Raw genomic sequence first — 15,578 nt, 5'->3', positions numbered from 1 at the left:
GTTCCTAAATTGACAAGGTTGACGTATAGGTAAAGCCTTTAACAGCCAATTTATTTGCTTGTAGCTTTCTTGCGAGTTCAGAGGCCTACTTTTCATTTTTATCTCCCATATTCTATTGAAATTGGCAGCTGCCCAAAGAAGACTGCAGAAAGAGTCAAAATGTTTTTGCGAGAGGTTGTGTTTGTTTCCGCGGCACCATTTAATGTGGAAAGCAATTATCCTGTTTGGTATTCTATAAAGAAATAGAAGAATATGACCTCCTGCCCGGATATTGGAATATCTATATAACTCATTGTTTTCGTCATGTGGTTGACAGATACTTTTCGACTAAATACGGTGCGTACAATGGTCTTTCCATTCATCTTTTACAATGTAATCTCATTAAACGTGTATACACAGCAACCGGTCACTACCTGAATGTCATAACTAGTACATGTTTATGCACTAAATTAATGACAAGCTGTGCCGAAATGCAAACACCAGTTCAGGCGGATTACGAGACGTTGATGCAGCGTTGTCATGAGGGTGAATACGATGCTCGAACCTCGTCTTTAACAGAATGATGAGGAGGTGCGTAGGTAGAAAAAGAATGAGGCGTGTATAATATTGACGCGTGTACTTATCTTTATCGGGAGACCACGTTTCGCCGCCTAACAAATGTAATCGCACAGCGCGGGACGCGCCTGCATGTATCCGAAGTCTTTGGAAAGTTATCGATGCTTCTATTAGGCTGTCTGTTGTCGACGAACGTTGTGTTATCTGATTTCATCGCATGATGCGAATGGTGTAGAACTTTGTGGAAGGCACGCGGGTCCGAACGAGTAGTCTGGAACATTCGACAACTGCTGTACGTGTAGCCTGTTTTTGTGGGCACAAGTTCGCCCAATAAAAGTTAGTTTTGTCTTTCACAGTATTGCTACTGTGTTCTTCAACGTCACCACCACGTGACAATATGCAAATTGGGTGAGGCTGGCAAGCGCTCATCATCGCGAAGTGGTCAGAAATGAGCTCATGATGATGATAATCATTATCAACGTATTTTATGTCCACTGCAGGACGAAGGCCTCTCCCTGCGATCTCGCATTACCCTTGTTCGAGAGGGAGTAAGCTGCACTGTCATATACACATACGTATGTACACACGGAAACTTTCGCTCACGAATGAACCGCAAGACTCCGACAACGGATTCTGCACTACACGGAGCCCATAGCGCTACTCGCATCTAAAAATAATCATATCATGCACGATGCGCTAGCTTCGATCACAAAAGAGGGGCATCTAGTTAAGCACGCCTCGGCAGCGCGCTTCGGAGGTTATTTTGTTAACCATACATGCCTAAAAACTTTCTTGATTTATCCGCGATAGATGTGTTTTGCTGATCACCATGGGCAACACAATACAGAATAATTTTTAACGGTTCTCTCTTTGTAGTTCCACAATCTCACGTACGCATGCGGCCGTCCACTCGGCTAAGTAAACGAGGCGTTTCGACGACTACTTGCAGCACTTAACACGAGAAGGGGCAGAGTAAGGATGGTAGTGGTCGCTTCTCTCACCCGACAGGTGGCGAGAGACGGGGTACTTCCATATTGTGCTGCTTCAAAGGCGAGCCGTCGACAGTGAATAAGCTGCACTTTCGTATACAGATACATATACATACGCGGAAACATTAGCTCACGAATGAATCGGAAGACTCCGACAACGGATTCTGCGCGACACGGAGCCCATAACGCTACTCTCAGTTAAATATATTCATAAACTGCACAATGCGCTCCCGTCGGCCACAAAAAGGGGACATCTGATTGGGCACGCCTCGGCATAGCGCTTCGAGGGCTACTGCAGCCCATTTCCCAAATCTTACACACCAAAAACATTCGTATAACAACTCAGAAGGCATAGCTCTGCTTCAAGACGGCCAAGCAAGAAAGCAAACAGCTAACAGGATAGGTGCTCTCAGGTGGGATGAAGAAGAAGAAAATAAACGTTATTAAAAGAATGTTCTGGCAGTTTTGGTTGCGGTGGCCTCAAGTGGTGGCTCGAAGTCTTTGGACACGGGCGACATCTTGGGTTAGCAAATTGGGATGAGAAACTATTCCTTTTTGACGAAGTAGGTGCAAGTAGGCGCTCATGAGGCCGAAAGTGGCGTCAGTCAGACACGTAGCAATATCACGCGTACATCGGCCGGAGGCACTGTTAGCGATACTTGCGCAGTCGTTGACAGTACGCACACGCGCGAGATTGTGCATGCGCCGTGTGCTATGCACTTGTCTTTAAAAATGCACACGCCTTGCCTTTGGTGACAGATGATACTGTCATTTGCACACATCCTTGATGTTATGTGGCGTGTGCTTTGAAATACTAATTGCTCTTTTTATTTTCCCCCGCTTGAGCTTCACTCCCCGAAGCATGCACTAAGGAATAGTGTTATAATCTAGGTGGTTGCGTCTTTCGTATGAAATAACACGAAAGCGATGATGCGTAAGGATTTGGCGTCATTCTTTTGCATTAAACCTAGATGAAAATACAGTTCAGACGGCAAAGTGAGAGTAGCAAGGTTTAAAAAAATAGGTACAGAGGGTGTGTAACGAAGTACGGAATTAATACCTAGCAATAAATAATCTAACTGAAAAATGAGCAATATAGTGGGTCCACTATACATACTGTAAGGACATTTTTATCAATGCTCACTCCTGGCTCAGCGAGCTTTACCTCTTTATTTACGGCATATATAAATAATCCCAAATAATGGTCATTTTAAATTAAATTAGCAAAATACACCGAGAATAACTACAATGAAAAAGAAAATATTTTGTAGGAACCTTTTCAGATACGGGCTGGGAGCTTTCACCAGGCGGTAAACTGGATGTGGGCTACACGCCAAGCCACCTGTGACTTCGTTTGGAATTTGTACAAACAGTTCTCGTCATATGTTAAACATAGGTCCACATTTCATTTGCTTCACATCTTATGTATGACGCCACGGCAGCTAGACATCTTGCACCTGACTGTCTCCGCTGAATTTGCTTCCACACCATACCACGGTGTGGTATTCACACAGCTACTAATAATAATAATAATAATAATAATAATAATAATAATAATAATAATAATAATAATAATAATAATAATAATAATAGTAATCAGCCTTCTTACGCCCACTGCAGGGCAAAGGCCTCTCCCATACTTCTCCAACAACCCCGGTCATCTATTAGTTGTGGCCATGTCGTCCCTGCAAACTTCTTAATCTCATCCGCCCACCTAGCTTTCTGCCCCCCCCCCCCCCCCGCTACGCTTCCCTTCCCTTGGAATCCAGTCTGTAACCCTTAATGACCATCGGATATCTTCCCTCCTCATTACATGTCCTGCACCATGCCCTTTTCTTTTTCTTGATTTCAACTAGGATGTCATTAACTCGCGTTTGTTCACTCACCCAATCTGGTCTTTTTTTATCCCTTAACGTTACACCCATCATTCTTCTTTCCATAGCTCGTTGTGTCGTCCTCAATTTGAGTAGAAGCCTTTTCGTAAGCCTCCAGGTTTCTGCCCCGTAGGTGAGTACTGGTAAGACACAGCTATTACACGCTTTTCTCTTGAGGGATGGATAATGGCAACCTGCTGTTCATGATCTGAGAATGCCTGCCAAACGCACCCCAGCCCATTCTTATTCTTCTGATTATTTCCGTCTCATGATCCGGATCCGCCGTCACTACCTGCCCTAAGTAGTACCACTTCCAGTGCCTCGCTACCTATTGTAAATTGCTGTTCTCTTCCGAGACTGTTAAACATTAGTTTTCTGCAGATTATTTTTTAGACCCACTCTTCTGCTTTGCCTCTCCAGGTCAGTGAGCATGCATTGCAATTGGTCCCCTCAGTTACTAAGCACAGTTACACAGCTGCTTAGCGGGAGCGCTAATTTGTGTGTGCGGACGCCAGAACGCTGCCCTGGTTCCAGTAGAGTCGATTTTGTGGATCGTGACGGTAGTTGCAATTGTCATTGCGGTTTCTCTTCCACACTGTGCGTCTCTGACCCTCCGTGCTTGATCCGTTCATGCGCTATTCATACCATGCAAGGTAAGGTAAGCCTCCATACAAACAAGGTAAGCCTCCATAAGGTACGGCAAGCAAGGTAAACCTCCATACACGCATGGGTGCGCTGAAGCGCTGTTTTCTAGTGAGAGCACGATGGCAGTGGTGCGAAAGGCGTGAACGTGCCTCAACTTTCTGTCTACTAGTCGTCCCAATAAAATAATTTTCTCAGCACAACACGCTTCAAGCGGCTTTATTTGTCCGATTTGCATCTTCCGCTGCTACCAAACATTCAACAGGTTCTACTCGTGCATTGATGTACATTTCTTTTGTATTAGCGGAATTGTATGCACATGTCCCGTATGTGTTTACGTGCAAATGGTAGGCATCGCGCCCTCTTGTAGCAGGCAGCTGGCCAAAAACCATTGTATGCTACTGCTCTTTGTTCACTTTGATTTCTGTTTACCTTCCCATTTTCGGGTGCAAACTGACAATTACCTTCGCATATGCTTCGCCTGCCTTCATGATGGGTTGAAACCATATGGCTTTTCCGAACATGAAATCGACGCCTTGAACCCCCGTCCCTCTAGATGATTCTCGTTCAGTGAAAAGTGACAGTCAACGCTGTAGCAAGTTTGGTGCCTTCAGGTAGTATACATTTCTTTCTTAGCATGCTTCCTGCTGCTAAATTTATGTGTTATTTAATGTTAGTAGTGACGAGGGTGTGTCAAATCCATCCTCGTGCCCTACAGTGGCGCTGGCTAACATTCCTAGCACCAGAACTTCTATACATGCATAAATACCCAAGAATGTGCACGAGAGAACCACCGTCGCTGTAGCCCAATTGTACAGCATCGGAAGCATAGAGAGGAGCGTGGGGGTTCGGTTCCGACTGACGGCAAGTTCTATTTTGTGCACTTTCAGTTCTGTGTACCTTGATTTTTTACTCGATTTATTTAAAACCCCAAATACAAATAAATCACAAATACTTAAAATAACAAATACCCCTGCGGTTTTCTTTACTTAATTATTGGTTGGCTGCATATGATAATGACTATTTAAAATCGGGCTTCTCGGTTCACCTTTCCACTCCTTCATTGTGTCAATGTAAAGGTTTTACAGATGCGCCGATGCTTCAGTACTATAAGGAATAGCGAAGCTATGCAGGGGTGTTAAAGGCACGTAAGCCGTGATGGCGAAAACAATCCTTTGGGTTTTGCGAACATGTGGTTTTGAAGGCCCTTGCGCAAAGGAGTCTCGCCGCAAGACGATGTTGTCGTTGCTACCAGGTCCTTAAAGTACGCAGAATTCGTAAATGAGTGGAAATTATCACTCAGTTGCCGGATAGGGTAATGCGGCGCTGGCCCGTTGTCGAGCGCCTGTAGTCAGTTTGCCTGTGTACGTTTTGGGAGCCGCGTGGTAGAGGTAGCGGAGTTGTTTTGTAGTCCCGCGTTCCTGGTCAAGGTATCTTTTAAATTATTAATATAAGGTCGGTAGGACACGTGTAGCCAAATTGTGAAGCACTCTGGCCTGTCGCTTTTTTTTTCTAGCACAGTTCTGGACAATATGCAGACAAAGAAATGATTTTGTGCATGCCGGATCGTAGTTAACTCAACCAAGATACTAGCCTGTTGTGATTAAGAAAGACGGTGGTTGGGAAAGAGAGGCCAAGATTTTATAACCAAGATTGCGACCCCTCGCGAGATTTCTGCACGTAATAGCAGTCCTTTCTACATTGACAGTAGATGACTATTCTCCGGTCCTTGAGAGACCATATGATAGGGCGTCAAGCAGAAGAGTTTCAATAGAAATCGTAGCACAAATTTAATATCTTAGTCAGCGTAGCTCTCGGTGTTGTGTGCTTCAACAGAACGTAAAAATACCAGAGGTTGAAGAGTGAGTGACAGTATAGTTACGAGGTGAATTAAACAAATGCAAGTGATGCACAACGCAGATCTCCAACGCCGCCTATCCGAAATTTTATTTTAAATCCGCTGAAAACGTGAATCACTAATCTCTAGTACTTTGCTCATGGCTTCTCTTTTGTTTTCGACGCCGGCTCTGGAAGGGAAGGAGAAACTGACGTCAGTATGTGGACATTTCTTTAGGAAAGAGAAATGTCATGTCTTCGGAGGGCTAATAGTTGTGCTTTGAGAGCACATAAGAAATCTTTGTATAGTTAGTGGTTATTGGGTTCATACATTGTCAGGCATGATCGTCATTTCTTAACGACTTCAAGCGTGAACAGCGCTATGGACACGGACAAGAGAGAGGACAGATATAAAAGGAGATGTTACGAAACCTGTCGACGCCAATGTGCCTTGAACGTTGGCCGTACTTTTGGCGCTGCCAAAAGAAAAGCCAATTCGCATAGCTTCACTGGTCAACTATAAGGTAACTGTGTTGCTCAGAGGAGCGACGAAAAAATGCATACATCCTGCGAAACAGAACAACACAGTACTGTGAAACGTGACAAAACTTAATTCCTCTTTTCAACTGCACTCAATAATCAGCAGATGTTTCATTCACACCAGAGTGGAAAGAGATCACGCAGGCGTTCAGTATTAGAAGTAATTTAAGCGCTGCATGCAGCGTTTGCGAACAGCATAAAGTCATGACGATGGTAGGTTTATTTTGGGGGGGGGGGGGGGGGGCAAAGAGCAATGACGACCAAAGAGCACCAAGCAATGATATGGAGTATCCGATGCAGCGGTCAATGACAAATGCCCACTGTAGCGTGGCTTCATAGTGGCCTAAACACAGTCGCTGTAAAGTGCGTAATGATATACGACTTAAAATAATGACAGTGAGTGTTGAGGTGTATTATAGATAGATATGATTTGAAAACATGATATAATGAAGGAATCCGTGACAGTATCGCCACTGCTTCATCAGGGCCCTTGAACGCAATGACCTGAAGAAACGTGCTAGAGGGTGTGGAAACGGCGACATGGCATCGGCCCTTATATATTGTTTACTGTTATCGTAGATTCGCCTCACGGACATTTTGTGCGATGCTGCGCTTTGGCATCAGCGTATTAGGCGACGAAGCGCGACTGTGTTTTAGGTGGCTGTCGGACGAACCGAAGTACCCGGCGCTTGCTGAATCTGACTTCTTCCCACTCCACGAATGTCAACTATGTGCCCTGGGAAACGCTGGTGGTCTGGTTCAGGATTGAATTTGATGGTACGGTTGCGTCAGCAAACCGAACGGGTTGGACGATATCCTTATAACAAATGTGGTATTTTATCTTAAGGAAACCGCACGCGTCTGATATGAGGCGCATAAGCCCGTGCTCACCAGCTGGGACCTATGCAAAAAAAAAAAAAAAAAAATGAAATAAACTGGGCGACTTGTTTGGCAAGCACATCGGTCATCAGCTAGCCGCTAAAAAAGAACTTGGCTCTCGTGCGCACTCATCTACTGAATCATACATTTCGTATATTCGAGATATTCTAGCGCTTTGCCGCGAAGTTGACGGTAGCATGTCCAAAGGGTTCCAGATCGGGCGCTTACTCAAAGGTATCGCTGACGACGCATTCAGCCTTCCGATATTGAGTAATCGTGCTGCCGTGGATGCCATAGTGAAAGAGTGTCGGTGATGCGAACGAGCAAAATCCCGCCGTGTCACCGAGCAATGCATCAGGCTCCCCAACACAGGCGCATCCTCATAATGTGAAGAACCGCCACAGACTTTACAACGCCTGCTTCATACGCTTTGACACGTATCGTTCGTCGTGAAATAGAAGCATTGTCACCAGCCCGTCTTGTGCCCGATGTGTCGACTGTCAACCAGCCTAAGGCTTTCTTGATTCAAGCCGTGGTTCAACATGAGCTCATTAATTAGGGACTCTGTCTGCCCCGTGTGCGTTCCACAAGTTCCACCAGTCGCACCGAGGGACAAGCCCTTTTATTCCACAAACACATTTTCAGTTGGCCCACCCCTACTATAAGCTTCCGCATGCGTTTTTCAAGGAGCCCTATGTATCTCTATGTGTATACTACTTATAATTTTTCTTGCTTCAAATTATTTTCTTATCACCTAAAAGCTTCCAATCATCTATATGTATGCTATCAGAACGTATAAATGACTTAACTTTGCAAATTACGCATGTTTGTGCACAAACAAGGCATTGCATTTTTCGCGTGACAGGACTGCGGAGCTCGCCAAAGAATACTTACGCATTTAAAGCAAGCATTTAAAAGGTAAAAGTAAGCAGTAAGCAAACGCAAGGAGTAAGTAAAACAACAGTGCCATCGCGCGTTTCATGGTGCATACCGGGTGTTTCAGCGAACACTTCCAAAAATGTTAGAAGTGGTGAAGTAGAATTGTGCTGCTAGGCACAAGCAACTTTCAAAAATTTTTCAAAATGTCCACTGAAACACTCTGTATATCAATATTCATGGCATCCTCAAAACTTCTTCAATAGTAATCATCATCATCATCATCATCATCATCATCATCATCACCAGCCTGGTTACGCCCACTGCAGGGCAAAGGCCTCTCCCATACTTCTCCAACTGCCCCGGTCATGTACTAATTGTGGCCATGTTGACCCTCCAAACTTCCTAATCTCATCTGCCCACCTAACTTTTTGTCGCCCCCTGCTACGCTTCCCTTCCCTCGGAATCCAGTCCGTAACCCTTAATGACCATCGGTTATCTTCCCTCCTCATTACATGTCCTGCCCATGCCCATTTCTTTTTCTTGATTTCAACTAAGATGTCATTAACGCGCGTTTGTTCCCTCACCCAATCTGCTCTTTTCTTATCCCTTAATGTTACACCAATCATTCTTCTTTCCATAGCTCGTTGCGTCGTCCTCAATTTAAGCGGAACCCTTTTCGTAAGCCTCCAGGTTTCTGCCCCGTAGGTGAATACTGGTAAGACACATCTATTATACACTTTTCTCTTGAGGGATAATGGCAACCTGCTGTTTATGATCTGAGAATGCCTGCCAAACGCACCCCAGCCCATTCTTATTCTTCTGATTATTTCCGTCTCATGATCCGGATCCGCCGTCACTACCTGCCTGAAGTAGATGTATTCCCTTACCCCTTCCAGTGCCTCGCTACCTATTGTAAATTGCTGTTCTCTTCCAAGACTGTTAAACATTACCTTAGTTTTCTGCAGATTAATTTTTAGACCCACTCTTCCGCTTTGCCTCTCCAGGTCAGTGAGCATGCATTGCAATTGGTCCCCTGAGTTACTAAGCAAGGTAATATCATCAGCGAAGCGCAAGTTACTAAGGTATTCTCAATTTAGTCTTATCCCCAATTCTTCCCAATCCAGGTCTCTGAATACCTCCTGTAAACACGCTGTGAATAGCATTGGAGAGATCGTATCTCCCTGCCTGACGCCTTTCTTTATAGGGATTTTGTTGCTTTCTTTATGGAGGACTACAGTGGCTGTGGAGCCGCTATAGATATCTTTCAGTATTTTTACGTACGGCTCGTCTACACCCTGATTCCGCAATGCCTCCCTGACTGCTGAGGTTTCGACTGAATCAAACGCTTTCTCATAATCAATGAAAGCTATATATAATGGTTGGTTATATTCCGCACATTTCTCTATCACCTGATTGATAGTGTGAATATGATCTATTGTTGAGTAGTCTTTACGGAATCCCGCCTGGTCCTTTGGTTGACGGAAGTCTAAGGTGTTCCTGATTCTATTTGCAATTACCTTAGTAAATACTTTGTAGACAACGGACAGTAAGCTGATCGGTCTATAATTTTTCAAGTCTTTGGCGTCCCCTCTCTTATGGATTAGGATTATGTTAGCGTTCTTCCAAGATTCCGGTACGCTCGAGGTCATGAGGCATTGTGTATACAGGGAGGCCAGTTTTTCTAGAACAATCTGCCCACCGTCCTTCAACAAATCTGCTCTTACCTGATCCTCCCCAGCTGCCTTCCCCCTTTGCATAGCACCCAAGGCTTTCCTTACTTCTTCCGGCGTTACTTGTGGGATTTCGAATTCCTCTAGACTATTCTCCAATCAATGGTAATATGCCCTGCAAAATCAGGTGCTACCATTCGTAAATTGCTGCATGCTTTAAAATCATTAATATATAATTTAAGAAGTTATCTAGTGAATCCTGGTAAAACATTGATTAGGTGTTTCAATTTCTCTTGCAAGGAATGCCCGTTCTTGAAGTTGCTCTACAATTTTATCATTTGCACTTTTCATCTAATTATAATATTTTAGAAGTTGAATAATTAACACAAATTATGTGATTATGCGAAGTGGCACAACATCATAGTATCTACAAGCGACGTTAAACATCACCTTCGTTCTATCGAGCTACGTTACATTTGTATATATTTAAAGCTAGGTCCAAGTTAAGTGAAACACACTGTATATATACAGGCTGTCCTACGTAACCTTAGCCAAAAATTCAAAATATGCAAATGTCATGTGCTGGACTGACTTACGGTAATATTGTTTCAGTCGCTTGGAAATACTGAGATATTCTTGCATTTTGCCTAATTAGATAATCAGTCTTAATTAACTAATCAAGTTCTCGTATATTATATATAGATGAAAACTGTCAATGAGAAAATTGTATAGCATCATGCGAATCTCCCGACACAGCTTTCTGTAGCTCGATACGAGCAAAATAAAAGTGTTTTTCCGGTCCTGAAAGAAGCCCGCAAATGCACGCAAGGTGCCTCGCGCTGTCAGTCACGCGCCCATTCCGAACTCATTTGTTACGGATTTTTATATAAGAAAATTATGAGCACCATTTCTGTATGCGAAATCATGTTTTATATATGTGAAGAGCCTGCTCTGCCATAAACATTTTAGGGGATATACATGCAAATCCACACTGAAGGCCACTTGGAACATTACTGTAAGGTGCATTTTTTTAAACAATTATTTTGATGTTCGCGAGCAAATGCGTATACGTGATAATTTTAGAGCGCAGCCCTTTGGCGTTCCCGCGGTGACCGTCGGGGGTGGCGGTGGTGTAATCGATCGAACAAGCAAAGCGAAAAATTAAAAAGCGAACTCGGAGCGGTATAAAAGCCGTGAACGGCGGAGACCAATGAGAGCAGCCTCTACAGTGACGTGTGCGCGGGAAACTGGTGTCATGCGAACTCACCCGACAGCTCGACGTCCTACTGGCATCTTGTTTTAGCCGGACCGTTCGTTTCGTACTACCGTCTTCTCGCGCCAGCTTACTCACGCATGTTTGGTTTGTATGATTTGGTGTCGTTTGCACTTGTTATAATTGTCATATTTTGCAATTGCTTTAGAGCGCAGCACTTATGCGCTCGTTCCGAGTCGACCGAGTCGACCAGCACGTGACCGCACGAACGACTAAGCGGGAAGGAGGGTCAGTACCACTTCATTTGGGCCTAATTGGTACATACTTCTGAACTAAACGTAACAGCGCAAACATCTAAGACGAGCCACAAAAGGAAAGACAGGACACACACTGGCACTGACTAACAACTTGTTTTTTCCTTTCGTCGTCGATGCATATATATATATGTGCATCGTGTATATATATATATATATATATATATATATATATATATATATATATGTGTGTGTGTGTGTGTGTGTGTATATGCATCGACGGCGAAAGGAAAAAAATAAGTTGTTACTCAGCGCCAGTGTGTGTCCTGTCTTTCTTTTTGTGGCTCGTCTTAGATGTTTGCGCTGTTACGTTTAGTTAAGAGGAAAGGAGGGTGCCGCGATGGCGGCTACGAGGTGGCGCTAGAGCAGCGCGCGTCGTGTTGTAGATTGGTCGGGGGCACGCTGCTCTGAATCGCGCCCACGCGTCACCCACGCGCGGGCTCTGGCGATCTCCATGTTAACGGGGCAGTCGTGGCACACTTCGCGACGTTTGCAACGAGCCGCACGAGACAGATTGTCTGCGCACGCCAATTTATAGTGAAATTAAAACACGTACGCATATGCGCCCAAATTGCGGATTAGGGAGTGTCGTAATCGTCGGCGAACTTTTTTTTTTACCAATAACGGGGAAACGGAATTGCTATAGCGCTGCCTCGTTATTGAGAACAAACCAAAACCGGCAATAAATATGGGTTGCTCTCAAGCAGTTCCGTTTCGGGAACAAGTTTTCACTGAATAGAACGTGAGCATATATATATATATATATATATATATATATATATATATATATATATATATATATATATATATATATATATATATATATATATATATATATATATATATATCGATTGGAAGAATCTGTGCAAATCTACTTTATCACTTACTCGGTTTGCAAGTTTTTCGGCAAGTCTCCTGGTCCTCATGCCTATTAGGAGTTCCGTCGCATCCCCGGTAGGTGAACTGACGACATGTGTTCGATGTTTCGTTAAAGTACCACATTATGCGGCGACCTCTACGAGGTTCTCCAGGGACTCGACAGCGCTTTCCCCTTGAAAGCGGCCCGACGCACGGGCCAAGCGGAGACGCAGTCTCTGCTTCGTCATAGTAGGTATCTGAAAAAGAAAGACGCAATGGTCATCGAGCGCAAGGTTAAGGACACATTTTTGTTGTTTTTGCCCGCTTAAACAACTAACGCTGTATTGCGAACTTGTAAAACTTCCCTTCCTTTACGATTAAGCCAACATGGGTAATTCAGATTTCTTTGCGAGAACAGTACCAGATCCAGAGTTTAATCAAGAGGGGGCCATCTTCGAAATATATAACCGAGGCTGAGATGTGCGGAACGAAATGGTACCAGGGAATGGTGAGGAGGGGGTACTGTAAGAACACCACTTGGGACTTGGCGCTCTCGAAGTCTTGGTACCCTTCTCTACATCGCCGCATTTTGTCACACTAGTTGGCCTATCGTCCCGTTGTCTTTATCCTCGTTGCGCTGTGCCGCTGCTTCCGTCGCCGTCGCGGTAGGGCAAAGTTACATGTGGATCGCACGTTTCTGGATTGCCCGTCTGGTTTCTTTTCGTTAACGTTTGTGGCTTCATTTGTTAGCGATTCATACTACGTAATTGTGGGTTTATAATACGGATTTAATCGTGTGTGGTGAAGTGCTATGCGAACCTCCCGCCCTTCCTCCTCCCCCCTTGGAGCGAATAATTGAACCACGCAGAGTTGAGCGTTTCGAGCAAAATGGGCCAGCGTTTTGAGCTCAGCTGTAGAGGCACTTGTCACCGGGGACCAAAGGCTTGCTTGTGTTAATTCCACATTGATGGAAATAGCAAGGATAAGCGTCGGCGAGCCATTCGACTGAAATGTTTCATCGTTGCTGCTTATTAAAAGTTCAATAGGCAAACCTAAGTACTAATTATGAGCAGTGAATGTACAGGCACATGGGCCTGCGACTTTGTCGATAAGATTGTAGATTGAGTAACAATACTCTTGGAGTACTTAATGAACAATGCTTAAGAAAATTGAATTGAAACGTGAATGAGCATGACTCCCTCATTATTGTTCTTCACTTCTTGTTATTTACATCGGCCTAATAGAAGGTTATGCGCTACCTTCGGCTAAAAAAACGCGGTATGAATAGTAAAGGCGCAGGAATTCAACATTCTTTGTCGCTGTTCGAAGAGCAGGAAAGCAAATTAACATCTATCTGGGACGAAATGTTTTTGACAGTGCTTGTGAATGTAGCGCGCGTTATGAGAGTGACCCTAAACCTTACCTGATGTTTTTTGGTCACACTGAAACCGGATCTCTTACTTTGTGTCTGAGCTAGCTTAGCAAAGCTTTCCTCGGGTGCTACAGGCCCAATCAGTCTGCACCATTTCTTCGTTCCTAGCCTCTTCAAAAATATTGAGAAACATTCAACTTTGCTGCCATCGCCTACGACTCAATCAAGAGCAATAGCACTCTTAAAGCCCATAGGCTGCGTGCTCGATGAGATTATAAAACATTCGGACGCTAACAGGGATAAAGCTGCTCTCTCTCTGAATTTTTATATGAGCGAATTCGTGCTGAGTTGCCAGAATATCAGCGATATTTTTTAAACTATTTTGTTTTTGCAAGTATTCAGCATTCAATATCCCCACAAACAAAAGTGCGCTTAAGCTAATATTACCTGATCTATGGAGTGTGGGCCGAGTGTTCAAAGTACGAAGGAGATGGCCTATAAGAACAAAATAAGGAACGCTGCTATTCGTACATGAAAGAACGATCAACACAGATGATATCACATAAATACCAGTAACTCACAACCGAGGAACCTAGTGGGAAGCTTTATATTTAGTCCCGTGTTACCTATCAATCAGGATCCACGGTGCATTCTCCAGAACCCACGACCGCTCATGTATTTATGGTTCAGACACTGCTTTCGACAAACAGGGATGTAGTTCACATTCAGTCAGCAATATTGTAGCGGAAAGCTTGCGAGGGTACAACGAGGAGATTATTTTGTAATTCAAAGGAACATGACTAAAGATGATCGTAAGGGCATTATTTTGTAACTCGAAAAAAGAGGAATAAAGGTGATCGTACAAATCACATGCAGCAATGAACTCGGCGGATAAATGATGTCCATTTTCGCAAAAAATTATATTTTGAACACTGTGTATTCGCACCCGACTCACAAAAGTCGTCCTCGCTTCTATGTAGTGGTGCCTGTACACATATTAAATGCATCAGAAATAACCGGACCAATGAGCAGAACCAACCCACCTGCTTGTATACCCTGAGATATAACCTGCTGGAATAGTAGGTCGCAGTATTTAGTAGGCATCCTTCCAAGTAGTGAGAAAGCTGATTATCAGAGAAATTAGTTCACGTGAAAGTTAGTTACAAACAGAATGTGAAGGCTGGGAATGCAATTTCGCTGGCGCAGCATCAAGTGCAATTGGTTTTGGAAGTTTTTGATCGATTTGCCTTTAGTACAAACGACACACGAGGCATGGCACTGAATATCTCTCGGTCTACATGAACAGTGAACATTACTTCTATAGATATTGCAATGGGGGAGTTTGCCTAGCAGCACTAATTCTAGGTTTGTAGCGGTAGGCTGAAATAGGTCAGTGCTATATCGAAACGGGAAGCAAGCGCTTCTCGTCGTCTTTTCTTTCACCAGGGCCATGCCCACTACCCAGTGCCTTCAGTACAATCACTCCCCACCGAAAGAGTAGCCAACCCGGCGACCTAAGGACAGGAGAAAGACAGGGGGGTCATGGCACTGCTTGGGCCGGTAGACGTGGACAATTTTCTGGCCGCAACAGCGCTGGTCGGAAGGCACTTCCATTGGCTCGATGAGGTAATTTACCGCGGATGTTTGTTTGGCGAAAAAATTTATTGTGCGATGCGTTTGTGTTTAAATTATACACGGCACCGTTCTATAATTGACGTCGCCCCCTTCCCTCTAGCCGTCTTCCTTGAGCAAAGTGTCTCGTTCGGCGGTCTCTATTTGCACTTTGTCTAGTTAGTTGAATAAATCATTTATACCCGGTTAGGTAGTCCAGTGTGATTGTTATTATTAGTAAATTAGTTAGTAAGGTAATTATTCTTGCCTAATCAATACAGTTAAGTAGGGTGCTAGAGAATAATTTTGTTATTTCAGTTAGATAACTGAGTCATTCATTTGGTTA

Source organism: Dermacentor andersoni, chromosome 7, assembly GCF_023375885.2.
Source record: "Dermacentor andersoni chromosome 7, qqDerAnde1_hic_scaffold, whole genome shotgun sequence".
Lineage (NCBI taxonomy): Eukaryota > Metazoa > Arthropoda > Arachnida > Ixodida > Ixodidae > Dermacentor > Dermacentor andersoni.
The sequence above is the reverse complement of the archived record's forward strand: the minus strand, read 5'-3'. Positions refer to the sequence as shown.